The 19,423-nt window shown below is 45.8% G+C and overlaps 1 protein-coding gene across 1 annotated transcript in view; it reads right to left on the bottom strand.

The window, feature by feature from the left end:
* The window catches only part of HS3ST4 (heparan sulfate-glucosamine 3-sulfotransferase 4), a 400,763-nt gene that overhangs the window by 66,498 nt on the left and 314,842 nt on the right, over nucleotides 1–19,423 (bottom strand). The window lies entirely within an intron of this gene.

The following is a 19,423-nucleotide window of genomic DNA, read 5'->3' on the forward strand; positions in this document are numbered from 1 at the left end:
AGATGTGGTTTTCAGTAATTCATCAGTTGTGTATCACAGCCAGTGCTCATCCCACCATGTGCCCTTCTTCATGCCTGTCACCCCATTACCCCATCCCATACCCACCTCCCCTTCGGCGACCCTCCATTTGTTTCTGAGAGTTACAAGTCTCTCGTGGTTGTCTCCCCCTCTGATTTTTTCCCATTCAATGGCCATTTATTTGCAATGAACAGCTCCTGTTGCTTCCTCCTTTAAAAAAAATTATTTATTCATGAGAGACAGAGAGAGAGAGAGAGAGAGAGAGAGAGACATAGGCAGAGGGAGAAGCAGGCTCCCTGTGGAGACCCTGATGCAGGATTCGATCCCAGGACCTCAAGATCATGACCTGAACTCAAGACAGACACTCAATCACTGAGCCAGCCAGGTGTCCCCACAGTCCTGATCACTCTGATTATCCTGCCCAGCTTTCTTTGCCCCTTGATAAAAATTGAGAAGAATTCACAGGAGAGAGGCATTTAAGTCTTACACTGGTAGGTAAACAGAGTCCATTGAGAGGGAAAGTTACCTCGGATGGACAAGAGCTGGCATTGTTCTGAGAATCAGGGGCCTCGATGCATATTCTCTCTCTCGCTCTGACTCATGAAGGTAAGGATATGTTAACATGCAAATCCAACCTGTCAGGTACGGTATTGTGTCTGAGGGTGTCTTTATCAAATGTCCAGCCAGCCTGAACCACGTAGAGAGACAAGCCAGACCATTCAGAACTCTTGGCCCAAACTGTGACGCTTCACTGTCTACATGAATCAAATCAGTCAGGTGGTGAGCATGTCGCTTCTTTCTGGTCAACCTATATTCAACTGCTGTGAATGACAATATATTAGGATGTTCTCCATCCCAAGAACACCCAAGAAGAGAGGGAAAAAAAAAACAAAGCCTTCCTATGTACCCTTGAACACCAGCTCTACAGAGTGGAAGATATTTAGTAAATGGAAAGTGACTAGGCCCAAAGGAGTTTAAAGTAAGCCACCTTTGGGGATTCTTATAGGGGAACTTCTTCAAATGCATGAGCTTTGGCGTGTACTTGCAGCCTTATTTCCATCAGTGGGAGCACCTAAAACTAATTGCTTTCTTGACCCAACAGCAGTTATACCTGAGACTTCTCTGACAGTCCGCATACTGTCTGCATCACTGTGTTCCCCAGCCCATGTCCAAGGCCCAAACACAGCATTTGAGTCTCCCCTAAAACTTTATCATCATCATGTCAATGCCTGTTATGATCTAGGCAAAGCACCATGCTCTACAAATATCATCTTCTTTACCTTCATGACTGAGAATTGAGTCCCAGAGAGGCAAAATCTCTCAGCCAGAGCCACACACCTCAACACCAGGGCTAAGATTTGGGGCTGGACCAAAATAGGTAAGAGAATATGTAGGTTAAAAAAAATTCACATATTAGATTCTGTTTTTTTGGGGTGTGCAAACAAGTTAGCTGGGTCCAGAGAGGTAAATATTTGACCTGTCTGGTAGTTCCAAACCTAGAAGCAAGATCTCTTTGGCCCTGCTGACTTAATCTTGGGTTGACTGCCCTGGGTTGGTAAGAACCACACTCCCTAGCATCCCAACTTCAGCCTTCCTCAGAAAGAATGATCCACGTTCCTTTCACGGAAAGGAACCTTCCCTTCCCTTACCTTCATTGTAACACCTGCTTCCTTCCCAAGACTCTATTATTTAAATCTTCTGGAACCAGGGATATTTATTTTCTCTCTACTTCTAGGACTTTAGAGGATCAGACTGGATGATAATAATAGCAACAAACACTAAGGTTAATTAGTTGTTCTAAGTGCTACAATACACATTTAAAATGACACCTCGCTTAGTCTTTGCAGATGAGTGACCTCACACTTCCACCTGTTCTAAAGGATCACTATAGAAAGACAACGAGGTTGTGGATTTAGGATTTTGGTGCGGTGTGTCTTCCATTGCCCGGATATGCATGCAGAGGTAGGAGGAGCTGGAAGGATGCCTGAAGGCTATCTTTTACCCCTGGGAAGGCTGAAGCGCAGAGAGGAGAAAGCGCTTGCTCGGGGTGACACAGTAAGTGGGGGCCTGGCCCTTGACCTCAGGTGTCAGGTCTTGCGGCCTGCTTCCCTCTTTCCAACAAGCTTGATGGAATCACCTGAGGGCGAAGGCATTCAAGAAGCTACACAAAGCTCAACTTTTTTTTTTTTCTAAGTCATAAGTCCCCATCTCAAACCAGAAATTGTCTCTGGGGACTAAGGTCCCCAGGTAGAGGCAAAGCAGCACAGACTGCAAAGAACACAGAAATGTGTGCTGCCCTGAGGGGCCAGGAAGCTTCCAGGTGCCGGGAGGGGGGTGGGGCCCACGGCAAAGGAATGGTCTGTGGCTCTGCGCCCCAGCTAATGGTCACCATGGCAGGAACATGGTGCCACTACTGCTGGATCTCTGGAGTTTTCAGAATAAGCCAGAAATCCAGATCTGATGTTTAAAAAAACAAAACAAAACTGCAGTATCCTGACTTTTCAATGTTGCTCTCCTCCTAAAAAAAGAGAAAAGCAAGGTGTAAGGTGAATAGATGACTTTGCAACAACTGGAACGCATAAGGTTGGGGCACCAGTTCAAGGCAAAGGGAAGGGGAAGGCGCAGACAGCCAGGCCCTGCCCGCTAACAGCTCCTTACCAACGTGTGCCAGGGCTCTCTGCCTCGGCCTTGCTATAAACGAGGTGTTCCCTGCGCTCTCCTCCCTAAATTCATCCTCTCATCACTCTGTTGCTCTCTCAGGAGCAAGCACATTCTAAACACACCAAACAACTCCCCCACACCACCCTTACAGATTCCATGTTTGGGTTTCCCCTTAATACACAAGCCGAAACCCTCATCGAAGACGCGGTCTCGGGGCACCTGAGTGGCTCAGCAGTTGAGTGTCTGCCTTTGGCTCCGGGCATGAACCCGGGGTCCTGGGATAGAGTCCCGCATTAGGTTCCCAGCAGGGAGCCCGCTTCTCCCTCTGCATGTGTCTCTGCCCCTCTCTCTGTGTCTCTCATGAATAAATTAATTAAAAAAAAAAAAGAGGAAGAAGCAGTCTTCGGGAGGCAGTCAGGTTTAGATGAGGTCATGAGGATGGAGCCCCCATGATGGGATCAGTGTCTTCTAAGAAGAGAAAGAGACACCAGGGCTCCCTCTCTGGTGAGAAGGCAGCTACCTACATGCCCAGGAGAGAGTCCCCGCCAGGCACTGAATCCACAGGCACCCTGATCTTGGACTTGGACCCCCAGCATCCAGAACTGGAGAATTAAGTGCACACTGTGCAAGCCTCCGGGGCTGTGGTATCCTGTTACAGCAGCCCGAGCTGACTCACGCAGACCAGGCTTCCCCTGGGGCTTCACAAAGCTTATTCCTCCAGGTCCCTGAGATCTCAGATCAAGTGTCACCCTCACAGGTAGGATCCTGCGGGCTTGTCACTCCCCACCACCTTTACCCGTCCCTGAACTCGCCGGGCGTGCTTGTGTGCTTGTGTACTCCCTATTCTTCTTGTTTACTTCTCACTTGTCTCTCCCAATTATAAGGCCAAGTCACGGAAGCAGAGACGGGGCACATCTTTTTCATTTCTGAATCTGCACAGTTTGGTCTAGCAGAGATCAGTATTTCCTTTGTATTTGTTGAAAGAGAAGAAACAACGAAGATTGAACGGGAAGAAGGCAGGGAGGGGACGCGGAGCTGGGCACCCCGTAGCTGCCTGGATTCCCATCCTGCAGTCCGATCGGAACCCGAGCTCTACTCACACCTGCCCTAGTCCGATCTGGGGGCTCCTGGGCTAAGCACTCAGCATCTCCAAGCATCACTGTCCTCCCAGGTAAATAAACACACTATTTATCGGCCTCGCGGGGTTTGTTCTAAAGATGAAAAGAGCTACCCTATGAGAAAAAGATCAGCTTCACTGGCGCCGTAAAGGTGCGTTTCCTGGAATAAGGCTCATCCTCGTCAGGAAAGCTGGTGGGAAGACAGCTGTGCTTTCAGCGCTGGAGAGCGCCTAGGAAATCTGCATATGGCTCTTGCAGTTGTCAGGCTCTGCTTGAGGTTTGCAGGGTAATTAAAGGCACAGTAGGCAGGTGTCATTAACTTGTTAACCTGAAGTTTTCTCCCCACCCCCACCCGCACTGGAAGAGAGATTGCAAACGAGTTCAGATGAACTGGGTCTGACTTAGAGAGTTTCCTTTCAATTATTCTCCCTGGAGCCCCTGTGCATTTGTTGGGCTCATTATTAAAATGCAGAGGTCGCACTGCACAAATCCATAATATGTCTGGAGATGAACACACAGTAGATGCCTGTCCCCTGAAACTCAGTGCTCCTCACACAGTGCTCCCTGACCTCCAAAAGGCAGGGGGGGGGGGGTGTCTCCTCCATCCCAGCTTCCCTGCTGCATGGCGTTCTTTCACACTGGCAGCTACACTGCCCAAGCTATGCAGTTGGGTCTTTTGAGTAGAAGCTCCATCTTTTGCTTGCTTCTGAAGGCTGCAAAGGCAAGGATTCCCTCTGAATGGCACTTGTGGAACACCAAACGTCAGGCTCACGGTGATAATGCTGACCACAGGCCTTCACGCCACTGGCGGACCGGGTGCACACGCCCCAGCTCATCTGTCACTGGGGTGGACACCTGGGGTCTGTCTCAGCCCCCCCAGATCCGTGAGGAGGTACAGGCTCCCGGAGCACAAACCACTTGCTTGGCTACTCAGAGGTGCGGTGGGAGTCACAGGTCTGCCTCGGGCCTGGAGCCGGGGTCCTTGCTAATCCCTGTTGGCCAGAGCACTTTGCACAGCACCTGGAGTGCAGAAGGTACCCAGCACCTCTTCATAAGTGACTGTGTGTTTCCAGAGATTCATGCCGTTATGTACTCCAGACCGTGTAGCTGTATTCAACCCTGCTTTTAAAGAGAAAACAGAGGCACAGCCAACCTCCCTCATCCATCTCGGGTGATGGGATGATGCCAGGCTATGAGACCATGAGTGTGCACGTGTGCACAATTTCATTACTCTCTGGAGGGCTTTCCCCATCACTGCAGCCACACACACCCACACACCCCTTTCCTCACTCTAGCTCCCAACAGTATTCCCCAGGATTCAGGCTTTGGCATTCCACCTTCATCATCACTGTCATGGCTCCTGAGAGTTATTCTATTATTTTCCCTGTATTTTCTTTAAATTGGCCCACTTTAAGACAAAAAAATAAACTTGGCTATTAAACTTCAGGTAATAAAGAAAAGTTTTATATTCTTATTGCGAGTGGAAGCCCAGAATCACCTGTCATCAATGAAAGCCAAGCATAAAAATCAAATAGGATGAAACCGACAAAGTATTCTCAAATTCTAGCTAGATACCATTATTTTCCTAGGCTCTTAGTGTTCTTCTTTGCTCAATAGGGGACATTAGCAAATGTCAGAGAGGTGGAAAAGACATATTAGCACCCCCTGAGGTATTCTTCTCAAAAAACTGAAAGACAAATGGAAAGGAAATGACACCCCTGGCTGTGGGATTCAATGGGATTTAATGTTCCGCCCCAGTACCACTTAAAGTCTTGTCACACACAATCACACGTGTCTGGGTGTTGCCGCACCATCAGCGGTGTGTGTTCTTCACAAGGCAGCAGTGATCTACAAGAAGGATGAGGTCCTCTGTGACTCCTCCAAATGTTGCACCGTACAATCTGGTCTTCATCCACAGACTTTCCTGCTGCCACCTGGACATATCATTGATTCCAGTCATTAGGGGCTGAATTGTGTCTCTCCAAAATTCACACACTGGAAGTCGCAAACCCCAGTGCATCAGAAACTGACTGTATGTGGAGATGGGGTCTTTAAAGAGGTGATTAAAATGAAGCCATGAAAGTGGGTCCTAACCCATTATGACTGGGTCTTAATCCTTAAGGGGCGCCCTGGTGGCTTATTAGCTGAGCATCTGCCTTCAGCTCAGGGCGTGATCCTGGGGTCCTGGGATCAAGTCCCACATCGGGCTCCCCACAAGGAGCCTGCTTCTCCCTCTGCCTGTGTCTCTGCTTCTCTTTCTGTCTCACATGAATAAATAAATAAAATAAAATCTTAAAAAAAAAAAAAAAGAAAGAAGAGGAATTAAGATACCAACACGCCACAGGCAAGACCTTCTGAAGACACAAGGAGAGTGCGACCATCTAGAAGCCGAGGAGACAGATTTCAGAAGAAACCAACTTTCCTGACACCTGATCCTGGACTTCCACACTCCAGAATGGTCAGGAAATAAATGGATTTTGGGTAAGTTGCTCGTCTGTGGTTCTCTGTTATTGCAATCCTGACAAAATAACACACAAACACAAGCTGCGGGGCTTCCCCAACTTTGCCTGTTCTCCTGACGCCCTGCCTCCTTCCAGGCCATTTTGTAACATCTGGTTGAATCAGAAGCCGTGCCGCTCATCAAGCACCATTTGGAATGCCTCCTTCCTCATGAGGCCTTTTCCAATCACCCACACAAATGTAATCTCTGCTTTTGCCAAACACCCTACAGCCTTCTGTTCCTGTTGTTCGTCCTCCACATGGAGCCACCACCTCCTACCTTTCTCCTCTCACCATGAACACCTTGAGTGTAAAGCCTGAGTCTTTCTTGTACATAGGAACTCCGTAAGTGTGTCCGTGATCCCAGTGAATTAAAGCAAAGTGACATAAAATGAGCTGATGGGCCGCTGGTGGGGGAGCTGAGGGCACAAGGGCTTTGGAGTCAGGGCCCAGGTTTGGATTGTGCCTCCGTCACGTGCCAGCTGTGCGACCCTCGGGGACGTCCTGGGTGCTCCCAGCTTCCGATCTCTCTCCTGCAAGGTTTTGAGGATTCACCTACATAATGGGGGATCCTGGGGGCAAGGCACCAGCTGGAAAACAACTGGATTCACTGCCCACTAACTTCTCACTGTAATATGCATGAAGAGACACACACAAGTGAATGCAGCTCTGGGAACAAGAAATGTTACTATTGATCAAAACCTTCTGGGCCCTTGAGGTTATTTCCGCTAATCAAAGAAGGGAAAGGTCTCTGATGCAGAAAAATAGAGTCAGGCCCTTCGGCCACAATGTCTCAGACCCAGGAGCTTGGAGCCCACTGCCCTCCACCTACCAGAGGCAGGAGCTCCCCCCGCACTGTTGGGAGTTGTCCTAGGGGGTGTTCAAGGAGTTCATCCCTGTGTCCCTGCATCCCCTCCATCCCTCCACTGAGTGCACACTTTCTACACTCATTCAGAGCTACAATGTAGAAAAGGAAAGGATGTAAGCAAGAGCCAAGAAGACCAAGGCAGCTATAGTTTTCCGGGGTTGTTTTGCAAGAAAGTAATGAAAAGGAGGCATAGCATAGCAGTCAAGAGCACAGACTCCAGGGCCAGTGTGATCAGGTTTGTATTCCGGCTCTGACACCTACTAGCTTTTGATGTTGCACAAGTTACTCTTAGTTTTCTCATCTGCCAAGTGGGGATGCTGGGAGTATCAACCTGTTAGGGTCATTCTGCAGATTAAATAAACTTTAAAGGCTTTGGAATAAGTCTCTAGCACTCCAGTAAGCATTGTATAATGTTTGTTAAATAAACTATAGCCTATGTGTACATATATGTGTGTGTGCATGTGTGCGTGTATGTACACACACTTCTCTGCATGAAGCACAGATAGCAAATTCCTCCTGAGTCTTAAAGAAACATACTGGCTAAGTCTTCAGTGATGCCAGGAAGGTGGTTCACCATGGTGAATATTACTGAAGAAGAGACGCTCAAACAGCAACCCGAAGTGCCACATGAGACATAAAGATGGACCCACAGAGCCCAACATGGGCAAACAGCTTGAACAAGAACTCCTCTTGTCCTCACGTGAGAAAATATCTCATAAGTACAGCCAAAGCACATAGAGTAAGAAAGAAGGACACGGCATGCGTGAAACACAGCAGAATGTGCCCAGAAGAAGACACCCTACAGGGAACAAAAGAAAAATCCTGATGTGTATGTTTCATGGTCTCTATCAAGTTTCAGAAACATAAACTCAATGTGCTAATAAGATTTAATAAAGCCGAAATGATAAAATGACTAACTTAAGCAAATAGCGCTATTTGGGAACAGGCTAGATTGAGTAGAAAACAAAAATAAGAGAATTAAGATCTGTGTCAGGCACAAGAAAGGAAAAGCTCACCTTCAACGTGCAAAAAAATATAACCATTAATGTGAGATGGAAACCAGGATGTCACAGAAGTAGAGAAACGGCAAAAAAGGATGGAAACACTGAGGGATGGGAAATTCATGAATGACAGTTGTTTCTAAGAGAAAAGGCCAGAACACAAAAAAATCAACTCAAATCCTGGGAAGATGCAGTGGTGAAGGAGTCAGACTCGATGCCTGTATTAGCAGAGCTCACAATCCCCGCAAGCTTAGGTAAGGCCCCCGGTGAGGGCAGTCTTACACTGGTAAACCCAGTCACTTTTCCCCTTCTCGTGTTTTGGAAGTTCTAGTGCTGTGTGCTCCACTAATTCAGAATTCCCCAAACAGGATCCAGGAGGACACTGTTCACAACATATCACTGGCTCTTCTGAGTAAAAACACTTCTGTGGTCAAACAAGTTTGGGCAAGATTTGCTAACTAGACTACAAATTTTTTACTACAGAACTTGAATGATAAGATGCATTCTGCATTTTGAAGAGAGATCTCTTAAGCTGTATTTTCAAATTCCAAAAGGGTAGAGGTCATCTTTCCCGGTACTTTTGACCACGATGTCAACTCCCCCGCCCCCCCACCCCGTCTTTTTCATCTCTTGCAACAGCTACTGACATCTCTCAGACACGGTTGAGAAATGCCAAGATAGACCCCAAGCAAGCAAATGCCGAGGTCATGATATGTCAGGTTCTCGTGGATGCACCTTTAGTGCTGTACCCGTAGTCTCTAGAGTGGCTTGATACACAAATTACACATTCACAGAAGCTGTCAGTGTCTTCTGCAAAATCATGGCTGGGGAGACTATGATCAGCCTTGCAGGAGAGCACTGAGATCCATGGCCTGGTTAACAATCCATCCCAGACCTAAGTGCCTCTTAGTTTTACTCTTCCTGCCATTTTAGTGCCAGTGACCACAGGACATGGAAAAGTCCAGGGTCCCTGCACGATTTGTTGCTCCAATGGGACTGAAGCATCATGTTTACCTGGGCTCTTGCTCCAAACCAGCAGCCTCTGCCACCACCCTCCAAATCTGAGCATCCTCCCAACCTAGGAATTCCCTATGTGCTCCCGTGGCATCAGTATAACCATTAGGGCAGTTCTGATGGAGCATCCGGTGAGGGAGAAACAGAGCTCACCTGAGGTGCAATGAGCAGGTGTAGGAGATACTACTGCTAGGCTTCCTCACTCCAATAATGTGAGCCCCCAGGACTCCAGGACAGGAAAGAGCAGAGAGCCTGTAACTGGGTTGTCTGGGTTGGAATACCCATGGCACTACTTACTAGCTGTGTGATTTGGGGCTATTTATGAGACCACTCTGTGTCTCAATTTATTAATCTGTAAAATGGAGCTGATGGTAGATCGTGGAGGAACCAAGCGATAGACAGCAAAATCGGTTAAGAGGTTCCTGCATTAATCAAGACAAAAAGATCATTTGGGTCTGAACTGAGGTAGTGACAGGGAGGACGAAGATGGAGGCAGAACTGGAAAGTTATTTAGTAGGAGGCTGAATAGCACAATTTGGTAACCAACTGACCAGGGGGACAGATTTAAGAAGAGGGGAGGGGTATGAGGAAAGAAATAATTCAGATGTAGCTCTTAAATTTTTCACTAATATAGCTAAGCAAACATGGGTGCTCTTTTTTAAAAAAAAATATTTTATTTATTTATGAGAGACACAGGCAGAGGGAGAAGCAGGCTCCCTGCAAAGAGGAGCCCGATGTGGGACTTGATCCCAGGATCCCTGGATCAAGACCTGAGCTGAAGGCAGATGCTCAATCACTGAGCCAACCAGGTGCCCAACATGGATACTCTTAACCAAGACAGTTCCTAAGAGCCTCATCTTTACTGCATGTGTAGCTGGGGGGCAGGTGCATTCCAGGGGAGTTCCGCGATCTTGTTCCCTTCTAATCCCTGCACTGTGGTGACAATCCTCAGATGAGATCTCAAAATGCCTGTTCCTTGACATCTGTTACCTCTCTTAAGCCTCACTAGAGAGCTTAAGTTTACCTCATTAGCCCCAGGAGGTAAACGTTGTACTATCTCCATCATGTAACAAAGTAGTAACTGAGCCTCAGAGAGGTAAAGCTGCTTGCTCAGGATCACACAGCACCTCGCCTGGATTTAAACCCAGGAGGATAAGACTCTTTGAGGTATGCAGCCCCCAGTACTGCACCCTGCCTCTCAAATACACACCACCAGAGAGGCATTCCAGGTATTACCATCTGTACGATCCTCTTGAAAGAAATAGTTCAGGTTCTTCTACATAATCTGTACTTGAAATTCCCTTTGTGTACTCTAGAATTCGCCCTGGCTAGTGTTAAAGGAGTTTCACCGTATTGCACATTTGTCACAAACCTGTGTATGTGTGCACATTCTGTTTGCATGGTGTGGTTCCTGCGTCTAATTACGGCATTGAAAGCTACTCCACACCTCGACAGATATGTATATAGAGATTAGGAACACACAGCAATACCATTTGAACATAAACGTGCATGTGCTTCAGAAGAAGAACGGCACATCTTTAACTCTTGGGCACTATTTGCTTAGCTGATAGCTAAGTGAAATTGAGGGGTTTTAGAAAGCTGTGAATAATGTTCAATAGTAATGTTACAGGTTACCTGGGAAAAGGGGGTTTTACAGTAGAAAATGACACTGGCAAAAACCCAGCGAAAGCCTTAAAGATCCAAACCACTCTAAATATTGATTTGACTCAATTGTGCAATTTTGAACATTCCTATCTCCCCGGAGAAGAGTCATTCCTGAGGAAAACTGAAAGGGGAATATAAAGGGTGAAGGAAGGAAAGGCTATATTGCAGATCTACAATGAGCGGAGTTCGCTTTCATCTTTTGGGAAATTTATTTCCACCTGCCCCCTCCCCCCCAAAAAAAAGAGAGCTGCAAATAATGGTTCTCCCGGTGAAGCCATCCCAGCTGGATCATGCTAAAAAGCTTTTAGGAGGAAAGCAGTAAGTAAATTCAACTGTTCAGATGCATTTGGATGTAATCCTAAAGCAGTAGCCCGGGTAATCGCCAAGCCATCAACAACTAAAAGGATTGAGACTATTAGATGCGGACAACAGAGGAATAATGGATGTCAAAGAGGATCGGGAAACAGAAATGATTGCATTCACCCACCACATGGCTGAGAGCTGAGGATGGCAGAGGCTCCGCGGTCTAACTGCTGAACTATGATCACACACACACACACACACACATGCTGGTAAATGCCAGTATCAGCGTTATTATGTAGGTGGTTAAACAGCCACTTTCTTCTTCAATGTTTTGAAATATAAGAGGACTTAGGTCTTTTACTAATTTCAGAGTTGAAGAGGAAGGATGGCTTCCTTTTCTGCCAACATGCACACTGGGAAGAGCTGGTGCCGGGGCATCAGAGGTTCTGGAACCTTGGAGGCAGGATGCTGGAACAGAAGGCAGGCAGGGACACACAAAATGTCGCTCCGTGATCTTAAAGAATTTTTGGATGAGAGCCAGTTCTGCTTCTCCAGCCAAGCTTTTGCTACTTGCCGGGGACATTCCGCTTCACTAGACCACTGATTCTTGTGGTATGGGCCCAGACGGTCCACCTACCTCAGAATGATCTGCATTCCTGGTTGAAATGCAGACCCCCAGTCCCCAACATATGGAAACAGAATCTCTTAAGGTGGGGTATGGATTCTTATGCCAACATCCTTGAAAATTACAACAATAATCAACGTGATCAGATGTCCTGGGCTTGACTGGGACAGTCTTAAACTCCAGATTCTTTTAGGTATTAGGATACACACCAGGGGTCAGCAAGCTACAGCCCAAGGGCCAAATTTGGCCACCACTTGTTTCTGTAAAGGTTTTATTGGAACATAGCTATGTTCATTTTTGTCTTCAGCTGCTGTAACGCTACAACGACAGAGCTGTGTAGTTGCCACAGAGACTGGATGGCCTGCAAATTCTAAAATATTTACTATCTGTCCTTTTCCTGAAAAAAGCTAGATCATTTCCAGTACAGACCAATGGTTTTCAACCATTTCTATGTCTCAAAATCATTTAGGAATTTTTTTTTTAATACTATTTCCCTGGACCAGTTCTCCGAGATCCTGAATCAATGGACCTGGGGTAGATATGGCTACAGATGGCATTTAAAAGGCTGTTCAAGTGATCCTAATGTGCAGCCAGGACGAGGACCACTGCTGTAAAGGAGACTGCCCATGGTTTGAAACCAGGCTGAAAAGAACTTGCTTCATCATTCCCACCTTCCTGCGCACCCCCAGCTGAGGGTCCTTGGGCACCCTATACAACTCATATGAATCTCAGCTGCCTTATCTATAAAGCAGCGGTATCAATGGTCGCCCCGGTGAGCAAGGTGCTATAACGATAGGGACCACATATGCATTCGTCCCAAAACAGGGCTTAGCATCCAGTAATCCAAATAAGTGGTAGTGGGGGTGATGAGCAAGATGAGAATGACACTGATGATGGAGCACAATGCCTGTGGCTTCCACCACACAAGTGGACACCCATTCATTACACACCAGCTGTGTGCTCTGGGAGGGGAAACTGAGATAAACAGGAGATGACCAGCTGGCAGAGCTCACCATCAAGTAAGACAAAAAGGTCCATGCAAAGATATTGACAGCAATAGAGAAGAAAAATGAGCATGCTATGGACAGACAAGTCACAGAAGAGAAACTAATCTCTGTTAAATGGACACACACATGTTCAACCTCAGTAGTAATCAGGGAAATGAAAAATGAAACTCGAGTGAGGCATTTTCTCTCTGGGTGCACTATATTATGCAAATATTAAACAGAACAGTTTATTAATAATTTCTTAATTTGTTTATTTACATATACTGGAAATACTGAAAATAGTCCACTTTCATGGAAGTGTAATTTTTGCAAGCTTTTTTTTGAAAGAGAGTGAGCGAGTGCACGCACACATGAGTAGAGGGGAGGGGCAGAGGGAGGGGGAGAGAGAGAGACTCTCAAGCTCTCTCCATGCTCAGCATGGAGCCGGAAGTGGGGCTTGATCTCATGACTCTGAGATCACTACCTAAGCCAAAATCAAGAGTCAGATGCTTAACCAACTGAGCCACTCAGGCGTCCCCTAAACAGGCTTTTTAAAGTGAGAACTGGTAGATTAAAGTCTATCTTCCCTTAGAATCCTCTATTTCCTTTCTAGGGTACCAGTCTGTAGAAATACATATGTAGGGGGAGACCTCTGTAAGAATGTGCACTGTGGTATGGTTGCCACAATGGAAACCACCTAAATACCATGAAATGAGGAATGAGTGCTTTGTATAATACTGAACTTTCTTTTAAAATTAGGAATACATATATGCATAAATGGACAGTCATTCACAGTATTTTGTGGCAAAGTTGCAAATAAGAGAAAAACATCAAAATTCATGTATAACAGAACACATATATGCACATGCAAAACAAACTTCCCACTTTAATCTCCTTGTCCTATGTAAATTCTTCCAGAAGATACTTCTGGGAAACAGCTGGGCTTGACATGTCCTAGTGACAACCAGGGGGACAGCTGGAGCACATCAGCCAGAGCACTGTGGGTCAGAGAGTGGGGTTGGGGGAGCTGGGACATGTCAGTTGTGTAAACCTTTATGAAATATGAAAAGGACTTTGGCTTCTCCTCTGAGACAGATGGGGGTCACCGGAGGCTTTTAAAGTGAAATGTGGCTTGATCTGTTATGTTTCAACAGATCCCTCTGCTCTATTCTATTCTGCTCTATGGAGAAGAATCCAGAGGGCAAGAGTGGAAGCAGGACACCAGTTGGAAGGCTCATGCATTTGCAGGATCAGCTGAGGACCTGCATGACTGTGTCGGGGTGGGGTTGCTAGATACATGTGTGGCAGAACAATCTGGGCAGCAGGTGCACATCACGGGTGTCCTAATTAGCAGCGTCCTAATGTCTCTGACAGACCTTCCCATAACACCACAAGATCCAAGGTAAGAGTAGAGACGGAGATTGAAAATCATAAAGGAGCTTCATAAGCTATTATATTAAATGTGTAGTATCCTCCTGTCTTCGTCATGATCTGGAAGGCCAAGTTCAAATTTAGAACCTTCTGACTTCTCAGATCTCCTTGCCAAAATATGGCAGCATGGGGAGAGCTGGCTCCTGGCTTCCTATCTTCAGCCTGTCCTCCACTTCTGTGCTTACCCCCACCTCGGTCCATCACTGTGAGTGGCTTTTTGCACTTGCACAAGTACCTCATAAGCTGCACACTGAAGATCAGTGGACAACTGCTTTTATGTCCCTTCTGGTTTTGTTTTGCAATCTGCCTTGGTGAGAAAAGACTCTGAGAACTAACTAGGCAGGGAAGTCCAGGGTTTGTTATCAAGAGAATGGTCCAGACTGGAGAGGTGTAGGTTGTGGTGGGGAAATGTCCTTGGCCTTTGGCTTTCTTATTCCTTGGGAAGACACATGGTGGCAAGACTGTAGGGCACATGGCCAGGGCAAGGATGTTTCCTGCATGGACTTCAGAATGGTACTGCCCTTATTCAAGTGGGCTAAGCTCTGGTCACTGTTCTTTATCCAAGGGACTTGGGATATCTTGATTGATATCCCTACCAAGAAGCTATAAAAACAAAAATGGGAAGAGTTCCTAGGAATTTGAATCATGAATGGAATGGGTGAAGGAAAAGTTTTGGAGTGGGTTTGTCTTAGCCACAGGGTCTTGAAGAGTTTGTCCTGTAATTTCTATTCTCTGAATCACTGGAGATCTTCTGGTCCCAGTCTTTTCTAGGACTTCTTGGCTTAGCTCTTCCTTCCAATCCATGAGCTTGCCCCCATGCATTCTTTTCAAGGCTTGCACTATTCAGAAATAGTTACAGGCACTGAGAAATCCTAGAAGATGTGAGCCATGTTACAAAGAATTCTATATGTCACCTTTGCAAATTGGAGACTTTTAAACAGAGAAGGGGGTCCTTTTAAAAGAGATTTTATTTATTTATTCATGAGAGACACAGAGAGAGGCAGAGACATAGGCAGAGGGAGAAGCAGGCTCCCTGCAGAGAGCCCAACGTGGGACTCAATTCCAGGATCCCAGGATCATGACCTGAGCCAAAGGCAGATGCTCAACCACTGAGCCACACAGGTGCCCCGAGAAGGGGCTTTTTAAAAATGTCTTTGGAGAGATGTGGGAAATGGACTGCAAGATTAGAAACTACATCCAGCCTTCCCTTCTCTTCCAGAACTTCAAAGAGTGGTTTCATGAAAAGCATCCATGGTGAAGTATAAACTGAACCTCAGGAAAGAGAAAAGACAAATTCAAGGTTGGTGGGTGAGAAGGCCACTGCTTGGTAAGATGGGTGGATAAGCTTCATTTTCAGTCAAGACCAGAGACTCACTGCTGATTCCCAGGAACAACACACTGGGTACTGTGACATCAAACACCCGTTCAATTCTAGAAGATACCACAGAGCAGATGGTTTTTGAGCTTGGAGAAGTCAGCAGAGGTTTGGGATGACTAAGACATGCTGGACTCCTGTCAACCCCCACCTTCTTCAGTCCTATTTATCCACATGAGCTGAAATGTCTCAGCAGGAGCATTTACATGAAGTGTCTTTGCTTCACCAGCTCATGTCATCTTAATGGGGCTTCCATGAACTTGGTATACATGCCCTGATTCCGCTGAGCTTTACCCTAACCCCGACCAGGTCTCTTAGTCTCTTGCTGAAATCAACATCTCAATCCACCTGCAGAGGGTTTTGGACCCCTGCTAATCCCTTGTGAAGTTCTCTCTTGAGAAAGACTCCCTAGAGAGACGGCCCTCACGGTGTCTTTACCTGACTGGCATCCACTTCCTCTTGTGCTGGTAACGCCTTCATATTTGGCCTTGAGAAAGGATGTATCTTGCACTCCCAGCTCCCATGCTCAGTGTGGGGAACTGACTTTGCCTCCAGCTCCAGGCTTTACCATACAATAAAGGGTACATCATTTAAGAGTTTTAGTATGTACCTACCTATGAGGACAAGCCCAACGGCAGGACGATGTGATCAGATATGCATTTGGGAAAAATCCCTTTGGCTGCCATGGGGGAAAAGACCACATGAAAGAAGATTGTTGGTAGTTTTGAGGAAAGAAGATGGCAGTTTGGACTAAAGTATTGGTAGGAAGAGGCAGATTGGCTTAAGTAACTTTTTGGAATTAAATAAAGATGGTCATTCATTGGATATGGGGGATTGAAGGAGAAAGGTGTCAGGAATGATTCCTAAGTGTATGCTTTGTACAAGTGAATGGGTGTCGGTGCCTTTCACTGGTGGAGGGAACTACCCACTTCTTTTGACAGTGTATGAGGAAATTGTGGCCACCCAACCAGGAAGAGCCTCCTCCTCCCTCTGGTCAGTTCCTTCTGGCCAGCATCTTTCTCCTCCTGGATGTGGTGCTTAGACAGGTCCAGGGGCTCTGGCAGCGACATACTCTTCAGGGCCCAGTGCCAAATGGAAATACAGGGACCTCTGTCCAAAGGTCATTAAGAACTTCAAGATGGTGACAGCAGGTTGTTAAGCTAAGTGTAGGCCCAGTACAACTGCTCAGGTCACCTGTGCCTGAGACCAGTCCTGCCCCCTGGTGTTCCCAGGCTATGACAACATCACTTCCTTTCTCTCCTCAGGGGAAAATTCTGGAAGCCAAATACTATCAGACCCCAGTTCCAATTAAGGAAACTGGATCTAACGCAAAGAATGACTGATTAAGTTCTCAAAATTAGTGAGGAACAGTGTCAAGATCATAATAATAATAAAATGACAACAGTTGGCAGTTGTGGCGTTCCAGGACTCCAACCTAAGAATCTGACGCCAAAACCACAGCCTTACACACTCTGCTCCTCTGCCACTCACCTGGAGCTCAGGACTTGTGTGTCTAAACCAAAGCTTAGGTGGACTGCTGAGGCTAGTGCCTACAGATGGGAATCCGTACACATGTCAACAACTGTTCAGTGCCATAAATACCTTCCCAAAGCTTAGAGAAGAAGCCCGAGTGGAGAACCCTGGGTAGCTTGAACTTTTTAACAAACTGTTGCTGCCACCAAATCAATCTCACCCTCGGGCTGGCACAGCCATCAGGTCATCATACTGCACCCAACAAGCAGACAGAGATGCTTCTCTCCTTGACAACAGAGGACACGCATCCAAGGCAATCATATTCTTTGTTTAATTATCAGACTTTTTAAGGGGGTTCTGCACTCACTCACTCTTTCACACCCTGTTTACTATCCAGATCATTTTTATCCTGTGAAAGCATCAGGATCACAATCAGCCACAGCCTTACATGTGCGTGGACTCAGGCATAACTGAGTTTAGGCTCAGCCCCTGCATTTCCAGATGTATCAACTCCAGCAAGCATTAAATCCCTCCTAAAGCTCAGTTTCTCCATCATGATCATAAAGGAATGCCTACTTTGTAGGGTTGTAGCCATTAAGTGCCTAGCACATCAGTAGCAAGCTTAGGGAATGTTAACCATTATAAGTAGTATAATAGGCAGTAGTGCTAGTAAAGTTCTCATTTAATCTCTGTTATGGCTCATTTGCTTTTTTTTTTTTTTTAATTTATTTATTTCCCATTCACTTAGCCCACATAAAGAAACACTGTGGCATATTTCCTATGTTCCAGATGAGTGCCACAGTTGGAAGAAACAGAATGAGATGCAACGTAAAGGAGATCACAGACTAGTCAGCCAGAAGTATGGAAATGGGGACCTACAGAATTACATGGCAGAGAAGACAATGTTCATAAAGAACACGGAGATGGGAACCCAGAATCAAGGAAGGCTTCTTGGAAGAGGAAATATTATACCAGGCTGTTAGATTGAATAGTAAGCAGCCACACGGGTACTATTCCAACCACTGGACAGTAAGAGCAAGAGCTACTGCTTGTCCATTGAACTCTCTCTAGTTTCTAGACAGTATGGCTGATGTCCAAGAGATCTACCCAAGTCAGAGATTTTCTTCTACTTTTGAAAAGTAAAACATACTGTATTTTAGGTTTTGCTTTTGAAATTAAAACAGGTTTTTTTTTTTTTTAAAATATTTCAAAAGTCTAGGTTGAAGAAGGAGGGAGGGCATGGCCTTACAACTAAGGATTCTATCATGTGTCATTGGATATGTTCTAAATGCTTAGCCCACAGATGTATGCACTTGTGAAAGCTTTAACCTCTCAATGACCCATAATGACATCTACCCTCCCCTTTGCCCCCTAGCAGAAGGTTCTGGTAGCTCCTCTTTCTTTGAAGGCATTAAGTACCAGTGCGCATTTTCCATATCTGACACTTAGGACACATCTGATTAGTCCAGAATAATAATCCCATTTCTTTCACCAGTGACTAATGCTGAGGTAGATGTATGAACTGATCCTGGGGAACAGACGTGAGCAGAAATCTGCTGTGGTCGGGGGGCTTCCTCTCTGATAAAAAGGGCCCCCGGAAAATGAGGTTGTATCTTGTTTTCCCATCCTCATTCTTCTGAACCTTCTTCTGAAATAATTCTGGATGGGATGCCTGAAAGTGCTGCATAGATTTCATGACCCTGAAGAAAAACTAGCCCATGGAGAAAGCTGAGAGATTGCAACAGCAGAGAAAAAAGACAAGAGTAACCAGATCATTGGTGACATCACTGAGCTACTAAATTACCCAATCTTGAAGCCACCCTACCTTCTCAACTTTTTATTATGTACAGTAATAAACTGTTCTTATTGTGTAAGCTAATGGAATCAGAGCTCTTGGTTATTTGTAGCTGAGAGCATGCTTTATGATTAAGCTCTCATCTATTGGCTTTTGAAATGAAAGAATTGGTCCTGGTTATCAACCTGAGGGGAAATGAGGGCAGGTTTACCAAAAAAAATATGTTATTTCTAAGCCTTCTGTAACTTGGGAAACTTAATTGTCTATTATTGCCCATGCTACCATGTGACATCCATCTATGCTACAGAAGCAGTAGCCAATCTCAGCCTTTAACTCTTGCCAAATGGTTGACTTCGCCACCCCCTCTTCACTAGCTAGCAATTAAAGAAACAATAAGATATTGCCAGCCAATGTGAGACTTGAAAACATAAAAAATCCTAAAAGAGAGCAGAGGCTGTGATGTCTCTGACATCGGCCAAAGCAACATTTTTCTAGACAGGTCTCCTGAGGCAAGAGAAACAAAAGCAAACATAAGTTATTGGGACTACATCAAAATAAAAAAAAATTCTGCACAGCAAAGGAAACAATAAT

Source organism: Vulpes lagopus, chromosome 3 (assembly GCF_018345385.1).
Source record: "Vulpes lagopus strain Blue_001 chromosome 3, ASM1834538v1, whole genome shotgun sequence".
Taxonomy (NCBI): domain Eukaryota; kingdom Metazoa; phylum Chordata; class Mammalia; order Carnivora; family Canidae; genus Vulpes; species Vulpes lagopus.